Source organism: Polistes canadensis, unplaced genomic scaffold (assembly GCF_001313835.1).
Source record: "Polistes canadensis isolate GaletaPanama2010 unplaced genomic scaffold, ASM131383v1 scaffold_172, whole genome shotgun sequence".
NCBI lineage: Eukaryota > Metazoa > Arthropoda > Insecta > Hymenoptera > Vespidae > Polistes > Polistes canadensis.
Window position 1 is genome coordinate 147,643 of NW_014569719.1, and position 7,032 is coordinate 154,674.

Sequence of the window (7,032 nt, forward strand, 5' to 3'; positions counted from 1 at the left end):
TACAAATATACATCAATAATTTTGTCAATTTAATTTTAAATTATTATTTTTATTTAAGATACACGAATCACATAAACATTTCTGTTTCTTTCTTTATTTATTTCTTTCGAAAGAAGATTAATTTGGAAAAGAAGAAAAAGTAAAAAAAAAACAACAAACTAAAAGCCAATAAAAACAATCAATTTAATTTCTCAAGTTTCCGTCTGTATATGTATATATATATGTGTGTGTGTGTTGTAAGTAATCTGATTTTTATTAAAATTCGTTTCTTATTAAAATCGTTTAGAAATAGTTTGAAGTTTGAAGTTCGGTCAGTATGTCACAAGATACGATGGGGGATATCGTAATAGAAGAAAGGTGTTCCATTACAAAGAACGGAACGTGAATAAGGACAAAAGGAAAGGAAAGGAAAGGAAAAGGTAAGAAAATGATTGGATTAAATGTCGAGTAAATAAACCCTAGTTGATCCGAATGCGATCTTACAGTCAAACTCGATAATCTTTTTCAGACACGAGTGCTGTGAAATTTGCACGTGCTAGGATTTCCCGATACTTTTTCTTCTCCTTCACTTTGTACAAACCAATAAAATCGCGAAAACGTGGGCTTTCGCATATATAACTTATTCGCAAAGTTATAACCTTAACCTTATACATATCGAGTAGAATACTTTTTTTTTTTTTTATCTATTTTCTTCATTTTCCTTTCTATTTTTTTGATCATCTTTTCAGTATGCTAATTCGAGGAATGATATAACGCGAAAAGAATTATTTAATACTTTGCTGCATACTTTGACGTGTCACACTCGTGATACTAATTTTAAATCAAATACGAATACCACGTGTCACACTCGTGATATTAATTTTAAACCAAACGTAAACTTCAATAATCATTTGGGAAATAAATTACGTTTAAATTAAACAATACATCACAAAGGTTTGATAATACTTTTTAAAACAATAACAACAAGACAAGAAACGTTTAAAAATTCAAAATAAAATTTACTTTCTTAAACAATAAACAATATTATTATTATATTTACAATTAATCAAAAATTCAATCTTTCTTAACTTAATAATAAAATAATATTGAATAACGTAAAACGTAACATTTCGGTGTTAAAATGAAATAAAACAAAAATCAAAGTTATACATTATTCTAATATTCGTATGATTATCAGGGTTTTAATAATTTAAGAATGAAATTCTCGATAAAGGGGCTAAGAATTTAAAAGCGTTTGTTTCCTAGATAGCTACGTAGATAGGTAGGGCTTTGAGACACGTAAACGTAACAGGTGGTTTGAATTCATACCCTTTTCAAATAGTCACAAGACAGAGTTAGGTTTCCAACATGAATATATTCCAAGAACTTGATCAATTCTATTCGTGCATAGTACGTAACATTAGATAAACAGATATATATACAGTCAAACCTCCTATAACACGGCACTCGCAGATCGCGATTTCCATATAACGCGGTGCTGAAATTGCGACAGCCCTCCTCTAACGCGGTACTCTTATAGCGCGGTTTCCGTTCAAGAACATACCATAAGTTCCTTAGTCACCTGATCAGATTTTTAACGACGATGAAACGGCACTATATTGGAAAAAACTACTATCTAGGACCTTCAGTTCGAAAAATCAAAGGTGTGTTCAGGGGTTTAAACCTTCAAAAGAACGTATCACCCTTCATGTGTGCAGCAATCTATCAGGGAGCCTRATGATAAAACCAATGCTAATAAATCGTTCTTCAACTCCCCGTGTAATGAAAAACATTAATAAGACACAATTGACTGTATTCTGGCGATCTAATAAGAAAGCTTAGATGACTCAAGATTTATTTAAGGATTGGTTTTATAATTGTTTTATCCCGGCAGTCGAAATCTATATGATGGACAAAAATTTGTATTTCAAAGTTTTATTGATTCTTGATAACGCTGTTTGCCACAACATAGAACTGTATCATCCAAATGTGAAAATTGTCTTCCTTCCTCCTAACTGCACGTCATTAATACAATCTTTTGACCAAACAATCATTCAAACTTTAAAAATGTACTACACAAGCCAACTTTTCTAAACCATTTTTGACAGATTGGAAAATAGTGAAATTAAAATTGCTTAGCTCCCTATAKAGAGGTTTTAGTGAAGTTAGAAAAAGAAGTTACAAATGAAAACCAATGCGAAGATGAACCAAGTAAGGAAGACATTTTACCCAATAAAAGAAGACGAGTTAGGCGACTCATATCTGACAGCGAGGATGAGTGCTGAAAGATTACATAATTTTACAAAAGTTTGTCTTGTTTTTGTTGGAAAACAGTTTTTTAGTTTACTTTTTGTTTCATTTTTTTAATCATTTTTCTTATATGAACTCTTCCAATTTAATAAAAATAATTTATAATTTATCTTGTCTTTTGTATTTTTTGGTCTCCATATAACGCGGTACGAATGATGTGATTTGTATTAAAATCTGTGTTTCTTATAGTACTGTTTCCATACAACGCGCTACGAATTAGCTTGGTTTGTACGGTTAAATCCGAGTTTCTTATAACACGGTTTCCATATATAACGCGGAACGCACTTACAGCGTTAAAGGAGGTTTGACTGTATATAGAAACACGGTTTAATTAATATTAAATTACAAATGTTATATTGCAAATAAGATAGAGAAAAATAATATAATAGAAAAGAAAATGATTAAAACAATACAACAAGGGGAAACTTTATACGACTTAGGGTGGTGTTGGTGGTGGTGGGGGGAGGGTTAATAGTTTATATACCGATAGAACTATTCTCACACATTTACCTCTTATTCTATTACCCTTTTTATCTCAATCTTGGACACGAAAATTGTCTAGGAAATCTTTACGCGAGTTATTGCACCATTCTATTGCTGTATTTTCTTCCCCTTTAATCGTCCAACCGCAATTAGACTTTTACTCGTTCACGTTTTCCCCAATTACACGCACACACCTGTGACACCGAGAAACATTAACCGAAGAAGATCTTTTTTTTTTTCTTCTTCTTTTTTTCTTTTCTTTATTACCTTTCCTAACTGAGTTATATATATATATATATGTATATATTATTTTTCTTACGAATTCTTTTTAATCTTTCATTTTCACACCTATCTAACTATCTACCGAATAACATCCTTATCTAACGGAGACAGGTGAATTATCTTTTTTTCTTTTCTTTTGTTAATAACAAATTTATTCGCGATAACATGGTACAAGGTTAGAAAATCTTTTCTTTATTTTGTCTCTCAACATAGCATAGATTTGTATTTTATTTCGATGGAATTTGAAATTTTCTTTTTTTACGATTTTTCGGTGTGGGTGTGGGTGTGATTGGGGGGGACGGGTCGGGGGAGGAAGGGGAAAACCTCATTCGATCAAATGTATATTATATTTTCTTTTTATATGTATAGATTTCTTTTTATTAAACCAATTTATTCAACGATTTATCGATACCCATCTGCTATGTATATATTTCGTAGCATGGAAAAAGGTTTTTTTTTCATGTAATATTATTCTCTTTTATTTTTATTAACATTTGTTTCGATACGCGTATCACGAAATGCCAAAAGAAAACAAAAGAAATCGGATGGAAATTTGATTATATTTTTGAGGTTAGGTTCGATATATTTAAAATGCGGTGAATGAAATATTTTACTGTAATAAAAGTTTGTAACACGTTAAACAAGTATATTATCGTGTTTGAAACTCATCTTTTTGTTTTTCTTTTCTTTCTTTTTTTATTCCTTTGTCAAACGTTCCTCGTTTAATCTTTGTACAATTTTGTAATTTGGTGTAACTCTCGTTAATTCGAAAATTACTTAAAAGCGTTATGATTGCACAAAGAATTAAACTTCATTCAGGATAGATTTCTTTTCTTTCTTTTTTCTTTCTTATTTTTTATCAAAGTTATATACGTTTATATTGGAAATTTAAACAAAGGATTATATACGTTAAACATTAAACTTTAATCGTAGTTTAAGTATCCTTTATTACAGTAAAATATTGAATTCGTTTTAAGGTTAGGTTGGTTATTTGAAAATGGCAGACCGATGATGATAGTCAAGTTTCTTCGATATTAAGTAGTTTCTCATTAAAAATTTGTAATTTCCATTTAGCTTTTAGAACGGATATTAGAAATCAAAGTGAAATCTCCGGATTGGACGTCGGGGACAGAACTTTACGCCAACTTACAATATAACTAGTAAGTGAATTTAATTTCTTCTTTGTTTTTCATCCATCGTTTGAATATTTCACGAATGAGTAGAATTTTTTTGGGGTTTTTTGTACTGTATGTATATATATATGAAATAAAACAATTAAACCCTTTGTATTATATAAATTTGTATATACTATTATACCGTTATATTAACGTACTTTTTTGAAATATGAACACTCAGAAATAATGAATTTGGAATAATCTCGTAATTGTTTTTTTTACTGTGGTAAAATGTGTTTATTTTCTTTTGTTTTGTTTTTTTTTTTTGCTAGAGTTTCTTTTCTATCAATAAAAATTATTATTATATTTATCAATCGTAAATATAATTTATCGCGTTTAGTATAATTTCGAACGATATACGGAATACCTGTTGCGTCGAGATTCGTAAGGAACGTTGGGGTTTATATCCCACGAGAAACTTCGATTAACTTCGTGCTTTATCTTTTCTATTTATTATTTAATTTTACTCTCTTTTGTTTTTTAATTGAACAATTACCCGTTGCATTATTTTTAATCACGGAAGATTCATTGACTATAAATAATGAACAAAATTGTTTTAAAGGGGTTAACATTTATGTAAATTGTTAAAACAAAAAAAGGGAGACAATGTATTTGCAATTTTCTTTTTCTATTTAATCAATGGTGTTATTATAAAATAGTATAGATTGCAAAGAAGAAATAATAATAATATTTTGTGTGTTTCTCGCTAAAAATTAATAATAAAATCAATGATAAATAAAAAAGAAACAAATCCTATTTATTAACTTTTGGAAATTCAGTTGACAAAATATCGTTGACAAATTTCGGTTTAATTATTAATGAGAAAATGATTTCAATTAATACGCGTTTGAAACACGAAAGCTCATAAATCTTGAAAATGATTTATTTTATCGAGTATTGACATTTAAATTTTAAAGAACTTAAAGTATATTTCGAAAAGAAAATTCAATAAAAAAAAGAGTCAATATTTTGTGAAAACTTTGATAAAAGTATTTTCCATCAATATTAAATATCACAATTGACAAAAGTATACTTTAAATTATATAAAAAAATATAAAAAACAAAAAAAGAACATTGTAAGTATTTTATTTAAAATATAAAATGATTAGAAATGAACAAATTCATTTAAACGATTCAATTTAAATGTCATAAAGAAAGAAATTCCGAGTCACGATTTAGATCGACAAATTGAATTTGAGGTTAGCCGAATAAATTGACGTCACGTGATACGCATGCACACGTACGTGAAAAGAGGGAAAAAGTAAGAATGTAAATCAAGAAAATAATAGAAAATAAAATAAAAGAAATAATATGAGTACATAAATAATCTACGAATAATGTTCAGTCGTTTAAACTCACCCCTTTTGTTTTCGATGCCAAAAAATGTGATGCAACAGGCTGCCGGAGTATTCGCACAACGACGATGCGGAAACACGGGCTTCCTTTTTTTTACGTTTTATTATTTTCCTTGGAGAATTCAAAAATTTATGTCGCCAACAAAAAAAATGAAAAAAAAAAAAAAATAAAAAGATAGACAAATCTATATATACATATATATATTCGTAAAGAATTAAAACAATTAAATGTAATTATAAACAACAATGAAATAATAATTCAATAATATACGAATTATGCACAAAATCAAACAGTTTAACGATGAAGACAAAATTTTGTTATATATATATATATATATATATATTTATATATACTATATATATATATATATATATAGTAACTCCTCGAGTAGTCGATGATTGCAGTGATAGTGGCGAGTATCCTGAAGCAACAGCCCTTAAATACGCACGATCCTGACTGCCATGCGCGTTGTTCCATAGGACGACAGAGAAATAAGTACTTCCCATACGCATGTGTCTTCCACCCCTTCCAACCCCCATCCCTTACCTTCATCTTATTCTTATACGTTACTTACGTTAACCTACCTATCTTGTTTGACATTACTTTTTTTTTTTTTTGACCTTTCTTTTATTTTCCTCTTATACAAATTTTTATGTTAATTTTTTCATATGCGATTGGAATAGGGGGGGGGGGTATTGGGGTGTTGGGGTTTAAAAGAAGAAGTCGATTAACGTGATCAGAGATACGTAAAAAAATAAAATAAAAAATGTAAGTATGAATTATTTAAGATTGGATTTTAGTCAAATAATTGATAATCTTTTTTAAGTGTTTTTTTTTATTCTTCATTTTAATATTTTTTGTAGGTACTCGAAAATGGGGGACAAAGAAAATTTGATAATGAAGATTGAAGGATGTTTTGTCACTATGGATAGGGGTGAAGGGTGGAGTCAGGGGGCAGGGGTGGGAAAAAAAAAGAAGAATTGACATTTTGTCATATTTTTCGTAGTTTATTTTTACGATCGTAAAAGGACCGATTAATTTGTAGGACACTTTAACGAATCCCATGGTGCGCTATCAATTAATAAAATAATAATCGATTGAGCCATGGTGTTTGTTTTACGATGATATTATATTTTTACGCTTTCGAATCGTGTATTTATTTGTCCTTTCGTTAAAGTAATTACAGATAGTTCTTGTTGGTTGGTTTTTTATTGTATTTTATATTAAAATATAATTAGAAGTAAGATTCTATAGTTAAACGTTAAGTATTAAATTATAAATATGGGGAATATATTGTTTAACGATCTTTGATTGTTTATCTCGATGACATTTTTTTTTTTAAACATCACACACAACGTTTAAATAATTTAATAATTAAGGGAAGTATATCAAAATTGTGTTGAAAAAAATTGATCCAAAAAAGTATCATTCATATTTTTAGTTATTT

At 28.7% G+C, this 7,032-nt stretch overlaps 1 protein-coding gene across 1 annotated transcript in view; it reads right to left on the minus strand.

Moving 5' to 3' along the window:
- The window catches only part of LOC106789231 (myosuppressin), a 9,494-nt gene extending 3,736 nt beyond the window's left edge, over positions 1-5,758 (minus strand). The window contains exon 1 of the mRNA XM_014753292.1: positions 5,589-5,758. The gene's annotated coding sequence lies outside the window, so the exon portion shown is untranslated. The remainder of the gene's footprint in view (positions 1-5,588) is intronic.
- Positions 5,759-7,032: the final 1,274 nt, after the last annotated feature.